The sequence below is a fragment of the Bos grunniens genome, chromosome 1, assembly GCF_055505025.1.
Source record: "Bos grunniens cultivar Pamir isolate PY7600 chromosome 1, Bosgru_T2T1.0, whole genome shotgun sequence".
In the NCBI taxonomy this organism is placed as follows: domain Eukaryota; kingdom Metazoa; phylum Chordata; class Mammalia; order Artiodactyla; family Bovidae; genus Bos; species Bos grunniens.
In genome coordinates, this window is record NC_141165.1 from 87496229 (window position 1) to 87522119 (window position 25891).

Below are 25891 nucleotides of genomic sequence, written 5' to 3' on the forward strand. Positions count from 1 at the left end.
AAACAGTAAATGCTATCAGGGAGAAATTGAGGAGGCAGAGCAATGAATGTCATGGAGAGTATACTGTAGTATTAAATGGAATGGTCAGATTAGACCTTATGAAGGAAGAGACTGTTGAAGGAAGCAAGAACTGTGCTAAATGAATAAATATTTGGGGGAAGAGGATTTCAGGAAGAGGGACTGCTGGTTCAGAGGCCTTGGCCAGAAACTTAACTGGAGGATTTGAGGAACTGCCAGGTGGTCAGTGTGGCTTGAACAGAGAGAACCATGGGAAGATTATTAGAGATGAGGTCAAGGGGGTACCTAAGTCCAGATCATGTGCAGTCTTACTGTCCATTGTAAGGATTTTGAGTTTTACTCTGAGTATAATAGGGAACCATAGGAGGGTTGAGTGGAGAAATCATACAATCACTCTGATTAGAAAGTTTAGAATAGGTTGTAGGGAAATCATTCCTCTTCTTTTTATCTCTCAGCACCACCCCCCCAGTTTTTTCTCACTAAGCCCTTTTTACCTCTTAAATATATGTTGAACCCATCTGTTTAATTTCTGTTGTCACTACCTGTGTCAAACCAACAACTTCCTTTATTCAATCAATCAACTAATACTTCTTGATAAGCATGATGTTCCAGGAACTATTCCTTATTCTCTGGGCTTGGGACACAGCAGTGAAAAAACAGCTTGTGTGGAGCTTACATTTCTCCCTTAGATTTATAGCTTTTAAAAACATGCCATCCCTCAAATTGTTTTATGTATATATTTGGTTACGTGGGCATTGTATCACCTCTCCTCACCGATATGTAAATCTTGTGAGATCAGAGACAGTTTCTGTTTTGTTCACCAACTATATTCTCAGTGCTTATAACAGCACCTTTCACATAGGATGTGCTCAATAAATACCAGTCAAATGAATGAACAGACTACTGTAATAGCCTCTTAACTGGTCTATTTTCAGAGGCTTTTAAACTTTCTTTGAACTTGACTTACAGGAGAAAAAACATTTTACAGTATAATACAGTGAAGAGCCACACGCATGCACACATGAACATAATATAGTTAAAAGTATCGTTAGTGTGAAGCTGTCTGATATTATTTATTCTCTTCTATTACATTTCATTGAAGAAACCCTGCCAGTTACAACTTTAAATTTGATTTCAGAATCCTCTAATGGAATTCAATCAGAAATTTCATGAACACTTCCCTAATGCATTGTCCACAACTAGAGTGTTCTTTCTGACTTCAAAAGTCTTGTCCTGATACTTTACTGTATAAAATTTTTCAAAGGCAATCTCTGGGTCTTAGGCAGTTTCTCCAAAATGTCCATCTTTTATGGTTGTTCATGTACCGGTGATAATATATTTTAAAATTTGTGTGAATTAAATCACTTTTGTTGCTCAGTCCCATCTTGAGCAATAATGTAAGAGAATATGTTGGATACTTGCATTATGTATTTTCTAACGCATATAAAATCCATTAGCTACCAAAAAAAAGAAAGAAAGAAACACACATTGGTTTGCACACCATCTAAAATCTTGGTCACCACTTGGCCACACTTTTGGGAAACCTGCTCTCAGGATAAAGGTCAGATAACACAAGGTAGCCCACGAGGCACTCCGGAGTTGGCTGGTGCTTTCCGCTGCAGTCTCTCAGTTTTTTTTTTTTTTTTTTTTTTTACCACTTTCTGCACTCATTCATTCTGAATGACTGGCAGTTCGGTGAAGACACTGAGCTCTGTCTGTGCATAGAGCTCTCCCTGGCTCTGGGACTCTGTACTCGCCATCTCCTTATCTGTTCAGGACTCCATCAGAACCCCAGCCCATTACCTTTCAGGTCTCTGCTTTGGTCTTATATTGGGAAGGGAGAGCTGCCGGCCTAGGGTTGAGCCACGTCCCCCCCGGGAGCCTGGCTTGTCCGTCCCATAGCGTATCATCCTCTAGTGAATCGGCTTCCTTACGTGTTTGACTTCAGCTGAATGAAGACTGTAAACGCCTTTTCAAGGGCTGGGGGAAGAATATTTTATTTACCATCGTATTTCTAGTATTTACTATAGTACCAAATATTCAGGAATGATCTAGTTGATGAATAAAAGAACAAATGTACGTATTTTTCAAGGACATGAATAGCAGTAACATTCAGCACATCGCCTGATACTGCTAGGCATTCAAAAAATATTGCTGAATGAAAGAAGTAAATGCTGCTCCTCACCCTAGTGATATTACATTTAAAAAAAATTATTTGAGAGATGGTCTCCGATTCAAATGGTGTGGCACTCTGTGACATTATTCTCTACTGTCTGCCCAGGAAGAGGTCAGAAATGAGGTCAGAATGTCTATCTGTGCCTGAAGAGACTTTTGGTCCTTCAGTAAATAGGCTTGCTGCGACAGAGGGCAGACTGTCAGGAAATCTGCAGTATAGTGTGCTTTTCTCTTAGTGCAAAGTAGCTATATGTAAGTAGGAAACTTTAAAAAAAATTATTTATTTGTTTATTTGGCTGCTCTGGGTTTTAGTTGTGGCACGCAGGATCTTTAGTTGCAGTGTTTGGGATCTAGTTTCCTGACCAGGGATTGAACCCAGGCTCTCTGCAGTGGGAGTGCAGAATCTTAGCCACTGGACCACAAGGGAAGTCCCAATATTAAACTTTTGAGTTAATATTAGAATCCATACTTCATGTAGGTTTTCAGTGTATTTAATGTTATCTTACTATATATCCAAATTTTAATGCCAGTATTCTCCTTTCCTGAGATTCCAGAGTACAACCTATGCAGTTTTTAAAACACCTTTTATTTTGTACTGGGCTATAGCTGATTAACACTGTTGTGATAGTTTCATATGAAGAGCAAGTTTCAGTGAAGTTTCAGTTTCAGTGCATCTGCATGTATCCATTCTCCCCCAAACTCCCCTCCCTTGCAGGCTGCCACATAACACTGAGCAGGGTTCCCCTTCATACGAAGTCGTGAAAGTCCTTTTCACAGCACTTTTTAAGACTGATGGTACCAATGTTTCTTCCAACAATGTGTGCCAAAGGGCATATAATAAAGGTTTCACGATAACTAAATTGTACTTTTATTTTTCTCTTTTGTAATATCTCTGCTGCTGCTGCTGCTAAGTCGCTTCAGTCGTGTCCAACTCTGTGCGACCCCATAGACGGCAGCCCACCAGGCTCCCCCGTCCCTGGGATTCTCCAGGCAAGAACACTGGAGTGGGTTGCCATTTCCTTCTCCAATGCATGAAAGGGAAAAGTGAAAGTGAAGTCACTCAGTCGTGTCCGACTCTTAGCAACCCCATGGACTGCAGCCTACCAGGCTCCTCCGTCCATGGGATTTTCCAGGCAAGAGTCCTGGAGTGGGGTGCCATTGCCTTCTCCAGTAATATCTCTACTCTCTGGCATCTTGAGGAATGCAATATTTGATATAAGTGGAGTTTCCAAACATTGATATTTACTCTTGTAAATACCAAAACATTAAAAAAAACAACAACTGAAAAAACAATGGGAACTTTCCAAAAGTATTGCACACTTCTCTGGCTTTGCCTGAAATATTAATGGTTCTTTGTTGATTTGAGGCTCTACCTACAGATATCAGTTATTGGGATTCATGTCTCTCTGTGTTAGAGTTCAGTGGAGCACACATGGAGACCCACATGCTGTGGGGCCTGAGGCTGACTGGATGATCACTTCAGTGGTGACAGCCTCAACCCTAGCACTCCATTCTTGTGCATCTTGACCCTTCACCTGTGTCTCCCCCTGAATCCCTCCAAACTATAGCTATCTTATAGCTGATGAACTTCAGTGCAATCCAGGACCTCTTTTATCTCTTTTGCTGAGTCTTGCATATGTGCTTTTTGTAAATGTTTATCCCAGGGAGGAAGATGGTCATTTTGGAGGAACTCCTTCATTGTGTTGATCTTTACAATTGTTTGTGTGAATGCTTAGTCACTCAGTTGTGTCCGACTCTTTGAGACCCCATAGACTATGACCTGCCAGTCTCCTCTGTCCATGGGATTCTCCAGGCAAGAATTCTGGAGTGGGTTGCTATTTCCACCTCCAGGGAATCTTCCTGACCCAGGGACTGAACCTCTGTCTCCTGCATTGCAGGAGATTCTTTACTCACTGAGTCATCAGGGAGGCCCTCACAATTGTTTCTGTTCAGTTCAGTAGCTCAGTCGTATCCAACTCTTTGCAACCCCATGGACTGCAGTACGCCAGGCTTCCCTGTCCATCGCCATCTCCCAGAGATTACTAAAACTCATGTCAACTGAGTCGGTGATACCATCCAACCATCTTCATCCTCTGTCATCCCCTTCTCCTCCTGCCTTCAATCTTTCCCAGCATCAGGGTCTTTTCCAATGAGTCAGTTCTTCACATCAGGTGACCAAAGTATTGGAGTTTCAGCTTCAGCATCAGTCCTTCCAATGAATATTCAGGACTGATTTCCTTTAGGATGGACTTGCAGTCCAAGGGACTCTTAAGAGTCTTCTCCAACACCACAGTTCAAAAGCATCAGTTCTTCAGGGCTCAGCTTTCTTTATAGTCCAACTCTCACATCCATACATGACCACTGGAAAAACAATAGCTTTGACTAGATGGACCTTTGTAGGCAAAGTAATGTCTCTGCTTTTTAATATACTGTCTAGGTTGGTCATAACTTTTCTTCCAAGGAGCAAGCATGTTTTAATTTCATGGCTGCAGTCACCATCTGCAGTGAATTTGGAGCCCCAAAAAACAATTGTTTAGCAACAGGGTATTTTTAAGATTCTCTGGTAAGGCTGGAATTCTGATGTGCTTTTAAAATTTAAATTATAAAAGATAGTAAAAACAAGAAAAAAAATCATCTCCACGTTATATCACACTATCTGACAATAAGCTAAATTATGAAATCTTTGAAAGCTCTAGAATGATAAAAATTTCAAATTGCCATTCTTTCTATTTTATGGAAACCCACAGCTTTAGTACATATAACAGTAGTTAACTTTTCTTCATTCTGCTTAAACTTTGGGAAAGGAGAGGTAGGAGCTTGATTCATTTGTACTTGCTAAGTAGAAAATAGCAAGCATCTTTACAATTTCATTAGCCTTATAAATAAAATTATTCAGGCAAAAATTATGCTCAGAAGTAAATTCTTTAAATAATGTTGTGCTTAGTTCCTCAGTCATGTCTGACTCTTTGTGACTGTATGGACTGTAGCCCACCAGGCTCCTCTGTCCATGGGGATTCTCCAGGCAAGAATACTGGAGTGGATTGCCAGGCCCTCCTCCAGGGGATCTTCCCAACCCAGGGATCGAACCCAGGTCTCCTGCATTGCAAGCAGATTCTTTATCACTGAGCCACCACTGTCTAAGCCATCAGAGAAGCCCTTGAATAATGTTATGTATTATTTTTCCCTGCAGCTTAATTGCTTATTTTTCTTGGCTCCATCTATCATATACTGTCTTTATTCCCTAAGCTAAACATTTTCTAAGATATTTTCCCATTCAAATCACTTTTTTTGTACTTGAATAGTTCTTATCTTTTCCCTTGCCTTAGTCCACTTCCAAGAACTGACTTTTTGCCCTTATCATATTTTATTTTTAGGCAGTTTGGTTCAGCACCGTCTTTAAATCCTTTTAAATAGTAAGAATAACAACAGCAAGATGCTGGGGAAAATTGAGGGCAGGAGGAGAAGGGGATGACAGAGGATGAGATGGCTGGATGGCATCACCGACACAATGGACATGAGTCTGAGTGAACTCCAGGAGTTGGTGATGGACAGGGAGGCCTGGTGTGCTGTGGTTCATGGGGTCATAAAGAGTCGGACACGACTGAGCGACTGAACTGAACAACGATATCTACAACACAAAGAACACTAACTATGTGCCAGAAACTGTTTTAAACACTTTAAATGTATTACCATTTCATGTTCTTAACAACTGCAAGAAGAGGTTACTATTATTAGTCTCATTTTCTGGATGGAGTACTTGATAACACAGAGAAGTAGCTAAGGTTGCAAACCTAGTAAGTGGTAGTGATAGGATTTAAACCGAGAAGGATTTAGTTTAACCACAAGGCTAATCTCTAGGTCCTGATAATATTTTATCCTTATAATGTTGCTTTATTTAATTTTTCCTTTCCCTGGATGTCATCCTGGCCCAAGGCGTTATTTTCATTCATTGCTGTGTTCTTGATGTTCACTCAGGTCTTCCCTGGATCCCTCCCAACTATAGTTATCTCATAGCTAATGAACTTTAGTGCAACCCAGTACCTCTCTCAGAGGCTACTGAGAGGTGGAGGGCTACTTGCCCTCCTAAACTGAAAAATATTGTCTAAGATATTGTCTAAACTCAATATCCTAAGCAGGAAAGAATAGGCCTTTCATTAGTTTTAGCTTTATTTATTAAATAGCTTTATTTCCCTGGTGGCTCAGATGGTAAAGAATCTGCCTGTAATGTAGGAGACCTGGATTTTATCCCTGGGTTGGGAAGATCCTCTGGAGAAGGGAATGGCTACCCACTCCAGTATTCTTTCCTGAAGAATTCCATGGACAGAGGAGCCTGCCAGGCTATAGTCCATGGAGTCAAAAAGAATCAGACATGACTGAGGGACTAACACGTTCACTTTTCACCCAGAACAACACATATTTATGTGTACAATTTGATGATTTGGACATATGCAAACCCTGGTGATGCTATCACTACTGGCAAGGTCAGAGATACCCAAAACCTCCCAGAGTTTCCTTCTGGGTGTGTTTCTCTCTCTCTACCCCTCTCCCTCTCTCTCTCTTTGGTGGTGAGAACACCTAACATGAGATTTGTCAGGAAAGCAATTTTTTTTTAAGATTATTTTTAATGGGGACAATTTTTTTAAAAGTCTGTATTGAATTAGTTACAATATTGCTTCTGTTTCATATTTTGGCTTTTTGGTCAGGATACATGTGGGAGCTTAGCTCCTTGCCCAGAGATTGAACACATACCCTCTGCGTTGAAAGGTGAAGTCTTAACCATTGGACCACCAGGGAAGTCCAGGGAAAATAATACTGTATTGGTAACTATAGGCACTATATTGTATAGCAGATATCTAGAACTTATTTTTCTTGCATTACTGAAACTTTATGCCCATTGAATAATAATATTCCATTTCCCCTGTGCCCCTTGTCCCCAGCCTTCAGTAAGCACTATTGTAGTCTCTGCTGCTATGAGTTTGACTATTTTGGATACTTCATACAAGTGGAATCATGCAGTGTTTGTCTTTCTCTGTTGGCTTATTTCACTTGGCACACTTTTCTCCAGGTTCATCCATGCTGTTACAAATGGCAGGATTTCCTTCCTTCTAAAAGCTGGATAAGATTCCATTGTATGTATACACCACATATTCTTCTATCTGTACATCTGTTGATGGACACTGGAGTTGTTACCATGTTTTGGTCATGAGTTTTAGAACATATCAATGATCAGTAAGTTTCCTTCAAATCTGAAGCGGGAACTGAGGGAAAAGTGTCCTGTGAAAAGATGGCCCTTGAGAACAGGAGAAGTCATGCTTTTCTGGATTGAGTGGGATGGACTAGATATAGTGGAGCAGGCTCCTGTGACCCAATCGCTGACAGGGTTATGAATTTAGAATTTTGCACACACAAAAAAGCCAAGTTTCTGCTTAAGGTAGCAGCAGCCTTTATAAATGGCTCATGCTGCAGGCAACACATGAGTAGAGAAGGTAGTACTTCCACATCCTCCTGAGCCTGAGAAGTCCAGGAAGCTTGGAAGATGGTCAATACAGGAGGTTCTGAAGACCTGGCGAAGTCTTTGGGGACAAGAGATGGAAGTACATTCCTCTTCTAAAGAAGCCAGAGAGCCAGAAGGTTGTAGGCTGAATCTGACCCACAGACACGTTTTGTTTAATATGCTTTCCTGTTTTAAAGAACTTTAAATGTTATTTGCCAACATTAATAGTTGGGAGAGTTCACCCCAAAATTCAGATTCCTGATTTCTCTTGACTTCTTGCTCTTTACATTCTCACTTGGAAATAATCAGCTGGAAATGAGTAGTGATGATGCCCTTTAGACTGGCTTGAACTGTCTGGCTCTTTACTGTCCCTTTTACTGTCAGTTATCTTTATATCTGGCCTGCCTCACTTATTCATGTTATCTGCTTAGCTTGTTGGGCATTAAAGTTTTCTACCTGTGAACTGCATCCTGAGCAGCTTATATATATCACTTCCTCAGGGAAATTTCTACATCTGCTTAACAGATATTTCCTGGAGCCATCTTAAAAAGGGTGTGAAAAAAAGATATATGCTGTATGTGCTTAATATTAATTTAACAATTTATCCACGAGAGTTGTGCTTCTCTGCAGTAATATGTAAGATATATAAGATTCCACTGTATGTATACACCACATATTCTTTTATCTGTTCATCTGTTGGTGGACACTTGAGTATCCTTCAACAAATGGGCTGGTGAGCTTGTTTAAAAATGCACCACGGAAAGTAAGAGAGAGAGAGCATATATCCTACTCAGGAACCAGTTTTGTGGAGACAGTGCTCCTTTTTAAAAGGGAAAGAACCACAGTGAGATTCCACTACATATGTATTAAAACAGTTAAAATAAAAAAGAGTGATAATATCAAGTGCTGATGAGGATGGGGACACACTAGATCTCTCATACATTATTGATGGGAAGGTAAAAGGATAATAGCTACTCTAGGAAATAGTTTGGCAGTTTCTTAAAAAAATTAAATATGCACTTACCATATGACGCATCAATCATAATCTTAGGTATTTACCCTAGAGAAATGAAAATTTAAGTACACACAAAAACATGTACACAGGTTTTCACAGCAGTTTTACTTATAATAGCAAAAAGGTTGGAAACAACCCAAATGTACCTCACCTAGGGAATGGGTGAACAGATTTTGGTACAGCCATACAATGGAATATCACTTAACAATCACAAGAAATGAATGTTTGAAACCTGTCACAACATGGATGGAACTCAAAGCCATTGCTGTTGTTTAGTCACTCAGTAGTGTTTGACTCTTTGTGACCTCATGGACTGCAGCACATCAAGCTTCCCTTTCCTTCACCATTTCCCAGAGCTTACTCAAATTCATGTCCATTGAGTCGGTGATGCCATCCAACCATCTCATCCTCTGTCATCCCCTTCTCCTTCCCTCAATCTTTCCCAGCATCCGGGTCTTTTCTTATGACTTGGCTCTTTGCATCAGGTGGGCAAAGTATTGGAGCTTCAGCTTCAGCATCAGTCCTTCCAAAGAATATTCAGGATTGATTTTCTCAGGATTGACTGGTTTGATCTCCTTGTAGTCCAAGGGACTCTCAAAAGTCTTCTCCAACACCACAGTTCAAAGCATCAATTCTTCAGGGCTCAGCCTTCATGGTCCAACTCTCATATCCATACATGACTACTGGAAAAGGGCATTATGTTAGGTAAAAACATCAAAAGGTTACATGCGATATGATTCTGTTTATATAACATTATTGAAATGACAAAACTATAGAGATGAAAAACAGATTGGTGGTTACTAGGAAACAGGGATAGTGTGGGGAGTTAGAAGGGGAGGTAAATTTGTGAATACAAGAATGTAGCATGAGGGAGTTTTTTTTGTGATAATGGAGCAGTTTCATATCCTGGTTGTAGAGGGTACAGAAATGACACATGGAATAAAATTGTACATGCTGCTGACAGGTGCTCAGTTGTGTCTGACTCTTTGCAACCCCATTGACTATAGCCTGCCAGGCTCCTCTGCCCATAGAATTTTTTCCAGGCAAGAATACTGGAATGGGTTGCCATTTCCTACTCTAGGGGATGTTCCTGACCCAGAGATTGAACCTGCATCTCTTATGTCTCCTGCATTGGCCAGCAGATTCTTTACCACTAGTGGCACCAATTCTTCAATCCAGGCTTCAGCAATACATGAACCAAGAACTTCCAGATGTTCAAGCTGGTTTTAGAAAAGGCAGAGGAACCAGAGATCAAATTGCCAACATCCACTGGATCATCGAAAAAGCAAGAGAGTTCCAGAAAAACATCTATTTCTGCTTTATTGACACAAACCCTTTGACTGTGTGGATCACAATAAACTGTGGAAAATTCTGAAAGAGATGGGAATACTAGACCACCTGACCTGCCTCTTGAGAAACCTATATGCAGGTCAGGAAACAACAGTTAGAACTGGACATGGAACAACAGATTGGTTCCAAATAGGAAAAGGAGTACATCAAGGCTATATATTGTCACCCTGCTTATTTAATTTCTATGCAGAGTACATCATGAGAAACGCTGGGCTGGAAGAAGTACAAGCTGAAATCAAGATTGCCGGGAGAAATACCAATAACCTCAGATATGCAGATGACACCACCCTTATGGCAGAAAGTGAAGAGGAACTAAAGAGCCTCTTGAGAAAAGTGGAAGAGGAGAGTGAAAAAGTTGGCTTAAAGCTCAACATTCAGAAAACTAAGATCATGGCATCCAGTCCCATTGTTTCATGGCAAATAGATGGCGAAACAGTGGAAACAGTGGCTGACTTTATTTTTCTGGGCTCCAAAATCACTGCAGATGGTGATTGCAGCCATGAAATTAAAAGATGCTTACTCCTTGGAAGGAAAGTTAGGACCAACCAAGGCAACATATTAAAAAACAGAGACATTACTTTGTCAACAAAGGTCCGTCTAGTCAAGGCTATGGTTTTTCCAGTGGTCATGTATGGATGTGAGAGTTGGACTATAAAGAAAGCTGAGCCCTGAAGAATTGATGCTTTTGAACTGTGGTGTTGGAGAACACTCTTCAGAGTCCCTTGGACAGCAAGGAGATACAACCAGTCCATCCAAAAGGAGATTAATCCTGGGTGTTCATTGGAAGGACTGATGTTGAGGTTGAAACGCCAATACTTTGGCCACCTTATGCGAAGAGCTGACTCATTGGAAAAGACCCTGATGCTGGGAAAGATTGAGGGCAGGAGGAGAAGGGGACGACAGAGGATGAGATGGTTGGATGGCATCACCAACTCAATGGACATGAGTTTGGGTGGACTCCGGGAGTTGGTGATGGACAGGGAGGCCTGGCGTGCTGCAGTCCGTGGGGTCACAAAGAGTCGGACACGACTGAACAACTGAAGTGAACTGAGTGCCACCTGGGAAGCCCAAAATTGTGCAATACACACACACACACAAATGTTTTTTTAAAAATGGTAAGAAATAAGTTCTGCTGCTGCTGCTGCTAAGTCACTTCAATCGTGTCCGACTCTGTTTGACCCCATAGACAGCAGCTCACCAGGCTCCCCCGGCCCTGGGATTCTCCAGGCAAGAACACTGGAGTGGGTTGCCATTTCCTTTTCCAATGCATGAAATTGAAAAGTGAAAGTGAAGTCGCTTAGTTGGGCCCAACTCTTAGCGATTCCATGGACTGCAGCCTACCAGGTTCCTCCGTCCATGGGATTTGCCAGGCAAGAGTACTGGAGTGGGGTACCATTGCCTTCTCAGTCTACTAAAAAATATTGTACCATTGTCAATTTCCTGGTGTTGATATATTTCTAAAACTCTCTTGCCATTGGGGGAAGATGAGTGAAGGGTAAATGGGACTCCTTATACTATTTTTGCAATTTCTTGTGAGTCTTTAATTATTAATTTTTTTTTTAAAGGAAAGTAGGCTGAATGCCTAGGATTGGTATTGGGGAAGTGAGCAAGAGGAGCATGAAGAAGGCAGACTGGGGCTCTGAGAACTATTACCAGAAGTTTAACCTACCAAAGGCTTAAACTTGCTCCGTGTCATCACTTCTGCTGTCACTACCCCTTTATGCTCTTTATTCTGCCCATGTTAGAGTTATTCCTCTATTATTTCTTAGTTATGGTACTGAGTAGAGAACTAGGTCTATTCCTGATGATAGGCCAATCAATCTTAGCCTACTGGGTGTAATCTCCAGGCCTTTAATTCTTTTTAGTTATTAGTTTTCCTATTACCTAATATTCAGTGTCTGCCTCTTTGCTGCCAGAGGTGTTTTTTTTTTTAATATCTGAATTTGATGCCATTGCAGATGCTAGAAGTTGCCAGAAGGCTGTCCTCCAGATAACTGTCCCTTGCTCTAGCTTGTATCAATGTTTTGTTGCAATTAGCGTTCAGAATATGCACTGTCATCTTATTAAAATTTATATTTTTTAATGAAGAAAGCACAGGAAGAGTTGACTGTGGAGCTGTGGTTTACCCTTGCTTTTTCTTAGTTACCTGTGTCTAAATTAAGCTGAACCTCTGGGCTTCTGCTATTTCTAAACAGGCATCACGATTTACTAAGGTTAATGCCTGGGGGAACATTAACCTTGCAGACACTAATCTAATTCAGTGCCATCACAAGTGCATAATGCAGGAGTTTGGAGTTTTGCCAAAAAGCACTATTCGAATGAAGATTCATTTGGCAAGGGGTGAGAAGGTGGGTGTGGAGAAGGGAAGAAGAACTCCAGAAATGGTTATATAGATATTTTAATGATTTCCCTTTCCCTTTCCTCTCAGGGGTTATATTTAAGTATTGCAGAGAGACGCTAAATAAATCTTCAGACTATTATGAAGAAATCTTAATGAAGGTGTTTCATCCCATGATACCTTTCTGATCTCACAATCAACATTCACTGAGCATCTATTTTACATGGCTGACCTTGTGCTAGGGTGTGGACACAAAGATGAGTAATTGTAAGCCACTGCATTATGCACGACACCTCACAGCGCCCAATAAATGTTAGTTGAATAAAGGCACCATTAAGGAGGTCACAGTTTGGCTAAGGTCACTTAAAGGTCCTCCAAGTCTTGAGACATTAACTTTGCAATTCTAGCTCTACATAGACCATTACCAAGTTTTTGCCATACAGAGACGTTTTGGGCCCGAAGTTAAGTGAAGGGGAAACACCATGTAAGATCTTGCCCAATAGGATCCAGGGCTAGGTCTCTTGATCCTTTCCTGTGCTCACACCTTGCGTATGTTTGCAGACACTAAAGGGGTTTTCTAGATTCAAGGGCGCAGGGCTACCGCCTGTGGGACAGGTAGCATTTGGGATGGTAGTGACTGGGGGTCACAGCGGAGAGGGCTGGGGAAGAGAGGAGAAACGAAAAAGCCCCCAAACTCTGATAGATAACCTTTCACCTGGGTCCCCACCCGACCATTCCTTTGCCCTGGGCCTGAAATGCACCCGACCACTGAGTCCTCCACGTCTCAGGGAGTTAGGCACTGATTTATACTGAAGCCGGACCCCCATCTCAAAGACATTTCCTCAGTTCTGATCTTTTTCAAATTGCTTTCCTTCCGGGTCCAGCCCGAAGGGACCCTGCGGCTCAGGGCCAGCTTCCCGGACCACGCCGGTCTGGTGACACGCAGGCGCCGGAATCGAAGCCACGCTGGGTCTCCTCAGCCTGGTCCCCGGCCCAAGGAGGGCGGGCGCCGCGGAGCGCTTCCCATGTGCGGGGCTTCCCACAATGCACCGCGCCGGCAGTGGCGGCGACCGCGGCGGCGCTCTAGACGCGGCATGTCTGCGTCTCTACTGCTCTGGGAGGAGGAAGAGAAGGAGGAAGAGGAGGAGGAGGAGGGGGAGGAAGAGGAGAAAGGCGCAGGGGTGGGAGCTGTTGCCGAAGCTGCCACAGCAAAAGTTCTCCCCCCTCCCCCCTTCCCCTCCTCTCAAGGCCCCTAGAAAGGTTGAAGCTGCCGCCGCCTGCAGTCGGTGACCGCGCGACTCGGCGCCCGCCCGCGGTAAAGCGCTCGGCCTGGCAGGCCCGGGCCCGGGGGAGGGCGAGGGAGGGGGAGGGGGCGGCGCGCGGGGGGAGCGCGCGGCGGTAACGGCCTGACCCGGGGGGGAGCGAGCCGTGGCGAGGCTGGGGGTGGCCCCGGGACCGGCCAAGGCCGAGGGAAACGCAGGAGCAGGTTGGGGGACGGGAGGAAGCAGGGCGCGGATGGTGGGTTGGGGGGTTGAGAAAGGATAATGACGGGGGTGGTTGAAGCGAGAAGGCAGCCTCCGAGGCCTGAAGCGGGTGTCAGAGGTAGGGAAGGAGGTGGGATGGTGGCACGGGTTGGCCCGAGGGTGCTGGATGTGGGTGTGAAAAGCCTAGGGAGACACCAGGTCTCTTGTCTGCCGTGCCTGGTGCAGTGCTTTATGCACCGCAGGCCTCAGTCACTGTTGCTGCCTGAATGTGTTCTTTGGGAGAAGGGAAGGGCAGGGGTTGGAGAAAAGGGAATCCTTGCAGGAAACGTAGTGGGAGCGTGCACTAGGAGAGAGGCCGGAGGGGAAGATGCCAGGTAGGTGGAGGAATGCAGGGGGCGGCTGTGGAGGAGTCTTGAGGATTCCGGGGGGTGTTCATTGTGTAGATACATTAGGTATTTCGTTGTGGAAAGAACTCAAGCGTTTCTAAGGAAAGGAAAGACGGGATATGAGGAGTTTCCCTGAATAGAAAGGGTAGGTTTGAAGCAAGAGGGAGTGTTTAATACCAGAGAATATGAAGAGAATGCATGATAGAATAGACAGATGTAGCAAAATTAGTAAATGTTGGTCCAAAGACTAAAGAGTTATTCCAGATGGGCCAGGATGGCCTAGTTCCGAACCTGTTTGGGCTCTTCTGTAAGATGACATCTGGTAAGTGTGGGTACTGACAGTGGTTGGGGGTCACTGAGAATCAGAGTGTAGTAGTTTGGTCTGAGAAGCTTTAGAACTGCACCAGTGAGTCTGAGAATCTCTGAAGCGGACCTTAAGAAGATGCCCGGCCTACAGGCATTCGCTAGGCCACAGGGTTTAGATTTTAGCAATTTTGAAATATTATCACTTACCAGTGGCTGGGTGAACTGAACACTACTGGCAGATGCTGGAATGGAAATTACTTGACTTGGCGGTTTTCTTCTTCACTGCCCAGCTTATCTGGTCCAAGAGAACTGTTGCCGTGTTATTCAGCTTGGGTTGCAGTACACAGGGTTATAATTAATGGTGGGGAGAGTCCATGCATGGTGGCCCTTCTTTGGAGGCCCCATTTGTAGCTCAGATTAGTCTGATTGACAGGACTGGTTCCATAACCCTGGTTATTGGTTCCTCTCTGCTGGTTGGAGATCTTTTCCACTCATGGTTCCTGAATATATACCCTCACTAAGGCATGGTGGTATTGAAGAAAATGCATTAGCCTACAAAGTGTGCAGCTGCAGAAGGGAGGATGAGGATATCTGTTTTGGTCTTAAGAAGTTGCAAGGAGGTCAGAACTGGCTGTTTTGAAGTCTAGGGGAACCTGAAGAGACTGGGTGATTCTAGAGCCAGGTTGGAGGGAATATTAGTATTTCCCTATCAGGAAATGTACCCAGGCTATTGGGTTTGCTGAGCTCACACCAGACTGGCTTTATTTCCAAGAGGGAACCCTGGGCTAAAACCATACCCTTAAGATTTATCTGAAAATTATTCATGTTTTATATTATTAAAGACTATATACACATTGCATTGTAATATTAATTAAACTGAGGAGAGAGTAGTATGAAAAATCCTTTTATGGATATAGAGGGTGGAGGAATTAAAGGGGAAGATAGAAATTTAGGGGAGCGATGGGAAAATTCAGTCATTTGTTCTTTTAGGAAATAACTCTAAAGGAGAATACAGTTTAACATTTGAGTCGAGAGGGGCTTTTATTAAAAATTTTTTATAGAAATAATTCAGGATTATTTTTAAAAGATTGGAAAACTTTCTATGTCAGTACATTTATAGAGTTATTCATTCTTTTTAAGAGTTTCAATATATTACATAGTAGGTTGTACCCATTTTTATTGTCATCATAGTATGAGAAGATCTGTTTCCTTCCCCCTCACTGGCACTATATATTATCAGTTCTTTTAGTTTTTATAAGTTTAATGGATTTAAATAAAGTATATCATTGTTTTCTCTCCATTAAATTATATAAAGTAATACATGTATGTAATTTTAAAAATTGTCCTGAGGGAGCTTATAATGAAAAGCAGTAACCCCTGTCTCACCTGTCCATTACAGCCCCACTTTCCAGAGACTGCTTCTAAGCATTTTTTGTAGTTCTTAACCATGCTTTTCTCTAGGTCTCCAGGTAATATGTATGTATTCTTATTTCTTGACTGATCAAAGTAACATTAAAAAGGAGTCAAAAGACTTCTTATTCTTACTCTGAGTGGAAAGGATTTGTCATTGCCATTATCCTTTTTTTCCTCCTCCTTTTCAAACTTTGATAGTTATTATTTTAGCTTTTTAATTTGATGTCATATATTTAATATTCTTAAAGGAAAAAAACATTTTAAATTAGACTGGAAAAACTGGGTGAGATGAGTAAGGGAAGTTAGATTGGTGGACCTTTAGGAAAGACTAGGTTGTAGGAAACAGCATCTTTGCAGCCTAAGTGTCGCTGCTTAGAGATGAGGGGGAGTTGCTTGGCAGTGATAGTTGTTCTTCTTAAAAGTAGTTACCAGGTCAACAGTGCAGAATTCTTTGACAGGCTTCTGGAGAGTTTTAGTGTGGGGAATCTGGGAATGGATTAAAACGATCTTTGATTATTCTTTCCAGGCTTTGGTGGTGTCTTACGTTTTTTAGGAAAGAATGGGTCAGTGTGATTATGTGTTTCTTTGTGGGCTGGGGGATGGGGAAATTGGTAAGAGGGAGAGGAGGATGAGGGACAGGTTATGGTGGAGATGGTGATAATTTTGTGGGAGACTGAAGAAAAGGTAAAGAAGTCTCAAGACATTTGGATATAGTTGGCTCTGAAGGAGATTTAAAGTACATTGGTGAGACAGATTTGTGACAATCATTAAGGAAATTAGCATATTTAAGTCACTGATATGTTGGGAATATGGTGGGAAAGAGCATCTGCTCATTTATTGTAGATTCTTGAAATGCTGGTTTTTGAAATTTGGTATGAGGTTCAACATTCCCGAGTCAGGGTGACAGATATTGGGAGTATAGAAAGGTCTTGCTCCCCTTTTTAAGAGTCTTGTTTTAAGTAACCCTAGCTCTTGAGACGACTCCTTACATGTTGAATAAAAACAACATTCACATGTTGATTCTATAGTGCTAAATCTTATATTTGTTTATGGTAATTTTTTCTGTTTGTTTTGCAAATAGTAGCTAGATTGTAACCTGCTCTAGAGCTGACACTTTAATTTCTGGGAAAATTCACAACAGCTTGATTCTTAAGTGCTTAATAAGTACTTGTTGAATGACTGATAGAAAGTAGGATTCACCTTACTGTTAGTAGTGGGACTGTGAAATTGCTGAGCACTATGAGTATTACAGACAGAGTTGTGTATGTGTGTGTGTGAGACAGAGAGAGTGTGTATTGGAGATAGTGAAGAACAAAGGGCTATCTGACTGGGGAAGGCCTTTAGATTTAAGGGAAGACAACAGAATGGATTAGACTGGAACTGTAATAGTCCTGCAGAAACATCTAATGGATGGGACCAAAGGTTCTCTTCTAATTTGAGGCTAGTTTAATCTGAGTAAATCTGGTTTGAAACTGGAGGCTGGTTTAATTTTGATTTTCTTACCTCAGGCCTAAATGACTACTTAGAGATCTTTAGCTGTTTTAAGAATCTGTCTAATTCATTTTGAGGATTTAATAAAAAAGTGTTAGATGAAGTTTCTACCCTCAAGGAATTTATGGTATTTTTATTCTTTTAGAGGGAGAAATACAGTTGTGAAGTAATCCCATAACAGTGTAAGATTTCAGAAAACTGACTTTTTCTTTTTTCCCCCACAATTCCCTATTCTTTTCTAAAACTCTTTTTCTAAAATCCACTCTTCTTTTTCCTCCCAGAACTGCCATCTCTCTTACAATTCCACATGTATCCCCAAATTCCGTGTCTTTGTCACTCTCACAGTTACTCCTTCTTTTCCAAATTACCCTTTTTCTCCAGATTTCCTGTTCTCTTCCACAGTGCTTATGCTTGTGTGGTCAGTCGTATAGCTGTGTCGGATTCTTGGAGACCCCATGGACTGTAGCCTGCCAGGCTTTTCTGTCCATGGGATTTCCCAAAAGGAATACTGGAGTGGGTTGCCATTTCTTTTTCCAGGGGATCTTCCAGACCCAGGGACCAAACCTGCATCTCCAGTGGCTCCTGCATTGGCAGGCAGATTCTTTATCACTGAGCCACAGGGGAAGCCAACATTTCTGTCCCTCACACAATTGTTTTTCTCCCACATTCCTCCCATCTCTCTCCAGCAATCCTCCATTCTCTCCCCACAACCCTCTGTTCTTTCAGAAAACTGATTTTTTAAAACAAATATCAAAAGTATACCTCCAAATGGGAATTTTTGTATTTTGGTAGTCACTTTGAGTGGTAGTGTTTAAAAGGTTTTTGGAACACCTTTTCTGATTTAATGTCTAGCACATTCTATCCAATTTACTTATTTATTGAGTACTTGTAGTGTGCTGTTGAGGGGAGGGAGTCTATAAAGATGAGTAAAATATGGTCCCTATCCTGTAAGAGTTCATAAACTCTAGGATAGCACAGTTACAAATAATACCGGCATAATGTTATTCTGAATGGTCTTATTGGGACAAATCTTTTTAGTTTGAAAGATTTGATTTTTAGAAATACCAAGGCTCTGTTGGTATCAGAGTGAATAAAAAATAATTTTGGTTTAGATTTAAGTAACACAGAAATGGGGATGATTTTCTTGGTTGACTTATTAACTTTGGAATATACTTCCAAAGAGGAATTTGGAAATACTTTGAACAGTGGCAGTAGGTACTAGATGAATGTTGGTTAAGTGCATCAGATGGTTGGATAGACGGAGTGAATAAAAAATAAGTAAGTGGTAGCCTGCCAAGGTAACTATTTTAAAGAAGACCACACTGACTTTAATATGTAAATAAATTCTGGCTCTGTTTGTTAACAGTTCATTACAAGATGGTTTATGATTAAGTTCCCAAATGAGTTTTATAGACAATAATTGCTTTAGGAGTTCAGAGAATGGAGAAATGAATATTGGCTTAGGTTTGGGGAGAGGATTTACATGTCCCAAACTTTAGCTAGGTATTTGAAAAGATTCCTTAGAGATCTCAGGAGAGGAACTAAACTGCTCCAAATTTCTCTTACAGCCCTAGAATGAACCTAGAGTCTGAATCTATTTTTGTCTGAATGCTTTCTGCCTGTTTCATTTTCACTACTCTTAATGGTTTGTTCCTTTTCAGATTCACCTTTGCTGGGTAGATTTTGAGGTCCCTTTGGAACAGCTTGTGGGGGGATGGTGTCAGTTCTCAGGTATATCTAGTAAAACTGTTAGTTTGTCTTCTTTTTTGAGCCTGTATACCCCACAAATGACTTGGTCTCTGTGAGTGAAGAGAATGAGTCAACTTGGCTCTGTTATCCTGGCATTTTCCTGAATGCTTTTCTCAGAGCTGCTTTCTGAATTACAGAATAGAATAGACAAGAAAATTGAGGGCATATATCCAGTAGACACATGTTTGTTGAATAAATGAATGAATGAGAGTGTCTGAGATAATTTATCTGAACTGTCTATACGTTTTGTTTGTTTCAATTTATTCATAACCTGGCTTTTTCTACAAGGATTTAATGAGGCTGACGGAAATACGTTCACCATAAATGAATTGAAATAATTGAAGTCTAGTTGATGAGAAAAGGAAAGAATGTTAAGACTTATCATTATGGATGTTGAAGAACTAGGAATAAAGTGGAATATAAGCAGATGGAGAAGAAATGGTGTTGTTTGATGGAAAATATGATTCTGAAAGAAAAAAAGTTATTGATATGTGACAGGTTATTAAAGGGAAGCAAGAGAAGATTGAAAGTAGAGGATTATTTGAAATGGCTGATTTTGAGAGGAAGATGATAAGACTTTGAAGGATGAGAGTTTCAAAAGTTTGAAATGTAGTGGAAATTATGATGTTGATTTATAACAAGTTTCAGAAAGTAAAGGGGTGAGTTTTCTTTAGTCAACAGATAATGCACATTTGTTATGTGCAAAAGCATTGTTAGATGCACTCAAGGATAAATCCTTTGGGATTTAATTCTAATAGAGGGGCTAGACTTGAGCACAGAAGACTACACAGTATGATCACAAATATATTAGGAGAAAAGTACCAAATGTTACTAAAGTTAAAAGGTGGAAAAAACATTTGATTAAGGGAAAGCCTGGGACGGCATTTAGTGGCATGGAAGTGACATTTTAGGTAGTCTTTGAAGGGATAGGGATTCCAACTGGCAGAAATTACTCGAAAGAACATTCCAACCTGAGGAAGCAAAAATGTGGTGGTGAGAAGTCAAGGAGATGTGGAGACGAGTGTGTTGGTTTTAGTTTTTTTTTTTTTTTTTTACTATGGTCCACAGTAAGGAAAATGTTTCACATCTTCACCTAATATATGCATGTATGAATGTGTGTATGTTTAGAACACAAAGTTTCAATAACAGTAACTGTCCTTACCACGGTGGAGGCACTGTATGTTTTCTCTTGTTCTCTTTGACTAAAAAGAAAAAAAGGATGGCTGTCACTTACTAAACTGATTTCATGATGAATTAATTGATCATAACCTGTAATTTGTAATAAAGAGTTCATGAGTATGGTATAAGATAGGAAAGCTCAGTTGGGGTTGAGTTGAAAATGGATGGCCTTGAAAGCTAAGCTAAGTAGTTTGTATTTGATATGACATAGTGTTGTGCTTGGTAAGCAAGCAAGTTAGGTTTTAGTCTTGGCCTTTCTGTTTACCTCCACGATGGTTGTGGAGAGAATTACTTCCTTTCTGAGACCCAGTTTTCTCATCAGGAAATTGATAATCATTACACCTTCTGGCAAGGGTTATTGTGAGGGTTTGAGGATTAAAGTATGTTAATCTAGGATTTAAAGCATGCTAACATATATCATTACTGTACAGCTATTGAACTTTTTTGAGTAGAGAATTGAATCAAGGACTATGTATTAGATACCTTAGTCTGATGATAGCCATACCATACAAGATAGATTGGGGATAGTGTGGTGGCAGAGTATGACTGGAGGTGAGGAAAGCCCAGTTTGGAGGCTACAGGAGAAGCTAAGACGGGCTTGAATTCGTTTGATAACAGGAGGATTATAAATGAAGGTGTGAGATTTGATTGGATGGAGTGAAGAGGGGAGGATGACTAGGAAATGAGAGTTGGGGAAAGATGGTAAAAGGCAGCAACTGCAATTGGATTACATCTTTGGATAGTTTGGTGGGGTACATTAGAATAGATACAGTTTCCTGCATGAGTAGGTTCTCAGTTGTTTGTTGAATGATTAAATAGGTAAGCCGAGCAATGAACTGTGAGTGAAGACAGTGATAGATGGTTTTGAGAAGGAGGGGTTAGATTGGAGGGTGCTTTTGATGATCTGCCAGGATTTATTCAGTCAGGAAATAATTTTATATACTTACTGTGTGCAAGGTTCTATGGTAGGCCGTGTGAAGGATACACATTTATATATGATGTAAACATGTTCATATTCTTCAAGAGTTTGTCCTGGAACAAAAATGTGTACACATCTGTCTGACAGAAGTACTATGGCAGATTCAACTTTGTGAAGAATTGGTACATAGCTTAGAGCTTGAAGGATAAATAAGATTATAGTAGGCATGATGGTGAGGGTTGGCACTCCAGAAAGAAGTGATATGACTGATAGAAAAATTCTGGATATATTAAGTAATTGGTGGTCTACATGAACTGGAATTTAGGGTTCATGTTGATGAATGGAGGAAAATAAAGTTAAATAGATACCTAAATATCCAGGCTAAAGTGGTTCTTAAAAATTTGTTGGGAAATGACTTATATAGAACGCTCAAATCTTGAGTACAGTTTAATTGTTTCTCTTAGGTTTACATTTATGTAATCATCACCCAGTTCAGTATAAACATTCTCAACATCCCAGAAGGTTTCCTCATGTGTCTCCTCTAAGTTTATGCCGCCTTCAACCAAAAGTAATTACTATACTAACCTCTGTCACACAGAGTAGTTTTGTTATGTTTTCATATTAGGGGAATCATACTTCTGTATCTGGTTTCCTGTGCTCACCATATGACTGTGAGATTCATTCTTTTTCATTGCTCTTTGGGGTTCATTATGTGAATATACCAGAGTGTTTATCTATTCCATGATTATTGGAAAATTGAGTAGTTTCTATTTTTTGGAAATAGAGTTTTAACTTGACTCGGTATGTAGTGGAGAACCATTGATTTTTGAGTGGGTTTAAGAGTGTTTATCTGGTTACCTGTTTTGTTCGTTTCTCTGGTTTTTTTTTGCAATGAAGAGAACCTAGTAACTAGAAGACAAAGAAGGCTATGACAGAAGTGTGAAGTACTGAGAATCAAAGTTGGGATGGTGGTAATGGGAATAAAGGGAAAGGGAGCCATGTAAGAAATAATTGAAAGAAAGATTGAAGGATTTGATGGCAAAAGGGCTTTTGGGAAACAGTGGAGAAAAACAAAAGGGGAACTCCAGGGTTTTTAATTTGGGTGACTGTAAGAATGGTGGTGTCATTAAAAGAAATTATTATATCCCTTAGCAGAACCATGTTGATGGGGAAGAATGGCTACTTTGGTTTTAAGACACATTGACCAGTGTGTGAGGCACCAATGGAAGTATCCAAGGGGTATTGTCTGCTGCTGCTGCTAAGTCACTTCAGTCGTGTCCGACTCTGTGCGACCCCATAGTCAGCCCACCAGGCTCTTCTGCCCCTGGGATTGGAGTGGGTTGCCATTTCCTTCTTCAATGCCTGAAAGTGAAAAAGTGAAAGTGAAGTCGCTCAGTCGTGTCCAACTCTTAGCGACCCCATGGACTGCAGCCCACCAGGCTCCTCCATCCATGGGATTTTCCAGGCAAGAGTACTGGAGTGGGGTACCATTGCCTTCTCCAGGGTATTGTCTAGCTAGAGTTAAAAATACTGCTCCAGCTGAGGAAAGAGTTCCAATGGAGATTTGGGAATATATACGTACAGTTGTACAGAGTTAGTACAGAGCTACTAACTCTGGGTTTGGTAGGGTGCTGATGGCTATAAAATTATCTGGACTAATGATTGAAATGTAATTTGAAACAACCATTGAAGAATTTAGTTTAAAAGCAATAAACTATATATTCTAATTCCTCAGGAATACGTTAGATTGTAGCAGAAGGTAATGATTTAAAGATCATTTGGGGCAGCTGGGGGAAGGTATCCATACTGCTAAGTCACTTCAGTCGTGTCCGACTCTGTTCGACCCCATAGACGGCAGCCCACCAGGCTTCCCCGTCCCTGGGATTCTCCAGGCAAGAACATTGGAGTGGGTTGCCATTTCCTTCTCCAATGCATGAAAGGGAAAAGTGAAAGTGAAGTTGCTCAGTCGTCTCCGACTCTTAGCGACCCCATGGACTGCAGCCTACCAGGCTCCTCCGTCCATGGGATTTTCCAGGGCAAGAGTACTGGAGTGGGTTGCCATTGCCTTCTCCAGGTATCCATAAGAGGAGAGAAAATGTAGAAACAGCAGTAAGGGATGAAACCCTGAGAAGCAGAGAACTGGAGAAAGCTCCTGGACAGAACTTGGGAAAAGACCCATTCTTTGGGCTAAAAAGAGGACTAGTAGTCACTGGAGACAGAAGAAGCAACCAGAGAGACCGGAGTAGAATTCTGTGTTGTGTGTGCATGCCTGTATGCTCAGTTGCTTTAGTTGTGTCTGACTCTTTATTTACCCTATGGACTGTTGTCTGCCAGGCTCCTCTGTCCATGGGATTCTCCAGGCAAGAATACTGGAGTGGGTAGCCATTCCCTTCTCCAGGGGATTTTCCAGACCCAGGCATCAAACCCACGCCTCTTCATGTCTCCTGCATTGGCAAGCTGATTCTTTACCACTAGTGCCACCTAGGAAGCCCCAGAAAAGGAGGTAGTTCAAGTGTCATTGCCAAAAAGATTAAGAACTTGGGTGGTGAGCCATGGGATTTGGTACATGGAATTTTTTTGGTCTTCAAGAGAGTAGTTTGGAGACCAGGGTCCATAGGGTTAAAGGACTGAGTGAGTTGGGAGAATATGGAAGCATCAGCTATAGGAATTGTCTTAAGTTTATTTTAAGAAGGAGGAACAACTCTTCTTCCAAAACTGAAGGCAAGAAGTAACAGATGGATGAAAAGATACAGCATTTTAGAAGCTATATAAAGAGGATTTGATTACAGGTGGAGAAATTGTGATCTGAGAGAATATTATGGAAGAGATTACTTGATGAGATTAAGGATTTAAATATGAAAATGATTTGGATTAGTCAATGAGATGGAGAGTTGTATGTAGAATAAGTCAGTTGTAGAAGATTTCGTAGCTTTCTGGTGATGCTTAACACTCAGTGTGTGGGTGTGGATAAAACAGATGGTGAAGATTGTCTTTCCTTGGGGAAATGCATGGTGAATGTAATGGGAAGTCATGGTATTCTGGAGAGGGCAATATTAAAATGGTTGATGGACAGATTTAAATTGTGTAGGGAGATAAGTGAAGCCAGAAGGAGGTGAAGAGCAGGTGTAGACTTAGAAAATAAAGTAGTTGTGGTTAAAAAAAAAAGGTCTCTAACGTTATAGTCCTAGTGGCGCTGCACTTCCAATTGATGTCCTGTTCTCAGTATATATCTGTAAGTGGCTGAAGTGCACATGCAGGTCTTGGGAGTTGAGGAAGGTCTGTGTAATGTGCAGAAAGGTCTTCAGCACCTCGGTCACTGAGAATAGTGGCTGAATGTGGGACAAAGTAGGACTGACTTCTTTGTGGGGAGCAAGGTGGGAGGGATTCTGGAGCTTGGTAGATGCTGCAGATAGAATGGTTTAAGTGAGTAATGTGAACTGCAAAGAGATTTTCTAGTGATAAAACAATGGGAGTGGCCTTGGGGAACAAAAAGCAATTGGTGCTTTTATCAAGCTGAAGGAGTGGAAGAATGGATAGCTAAGGTCTGTGAAGCAGGTTGTCCAAGAAAAGCCAAACTTGAGACAAGATGAGGGGCTATCCAGATAAGAGATAGAAGTGATCTGAATTGTTGTAGCATGAGGATGGAGATAAAAAGATGGATTTGTTTCATTCACTCTTTAAGTTTTTTATAAATAAATTATACTTGCAAAATCGTAACCATTCATGTGTAGTATACTGAGATAAATTCAACTGAGAGATATTTGTGGATTAGAAAGGAGACAAAGGGGGAAAAAAAGCTGAGGTGGAGGTTACTAATATGAAAGTCAAAAGACATGGTAATTTGTTGACAGTAGAACATGGACAAGCTGATAGAAGCTAGTAAATTGATAGAAATGAATGCAGAGATTGAAGTTGACTCTATATCAGTCTAGTGGGGAGGGATGGGGAGGAACATGGGAGGGAGGTTCAAAAGGGAGGGAATATATGTATACATACCTATGGCTGATTCATGTTGAGGTTTGACAGAAAACAACAAAATCTTGTAAAGCAATTATCCTTCAAATAAAAAAAAAATAATAATAATAAAAAAAGAGATTGGAGTTGACCTGAATAGGAATAAGTAAGATGAAGAGGACAGTGAGTAGCTTGTAACGGAGAAAATATGGAGGAAACATAATGCCACCTAAGAAACAAAGCCAGAACCCTATTCCTTCTCTGTGCATGTGAGGACAGTCCTTGCTATCCATGATGTTATTATAAAGGTGATAGATACTATGTCATGTATAATTGTTTTTTAAAAAATGATGAATGATAGAGACATTGAGATTTTTGATCTCTCCTTGAGTGCCTCAAAAACCACAATTCTGCAAAAATTGTGTGGTGATAATTTGTATATGTAAAGAGGTTCAGGTATAAAATGGAAAACGTGGGGTGGATGGTAAAAGGAAGTGTCTTAAGGGATCTAAAGTGGCTTCTGTAGTTTCTTTTTGTCTGTGACTTTTATCTGATATATTTCTTAGTGTGTTTAGGAAGTTGGTCTGCTCTGTCTTCTCATTTCATTTATTACCTGAAAA

The 25891-nt window shown here is 41.1% G+C and overlaps 1 protein-coding gene across 15 annotated transcripts in view; it reads left to right on the forward strand.

Moving 5' to 3' along the window:
- The first annotated feature begins 13520 nt into the window (after positions 1–13520).
- ZNF148 (zinc finger protein 148) overlaps positions 13521–25891 on the forward strand; it is a 146635-nt gene continuing 134264 nt past the window's right edge. For 13 of the 15 annotated variants that reach the window (XM_086401951.1, XM_086401965.1, XM_086401925.1 and 10 more), the window contains exon 1: positions 13521–13705. The gene's annotated coding sequence lies outside the window, so the exon portion shown is untranslated. Of the gene's footprint in view, positions 13706–13736; positions 14583–25891 lie in introns of those variants that run through there. The other 2 variants (XM_086401907.1, XM_086401937.1) reach the window with 2 other exon arrangements.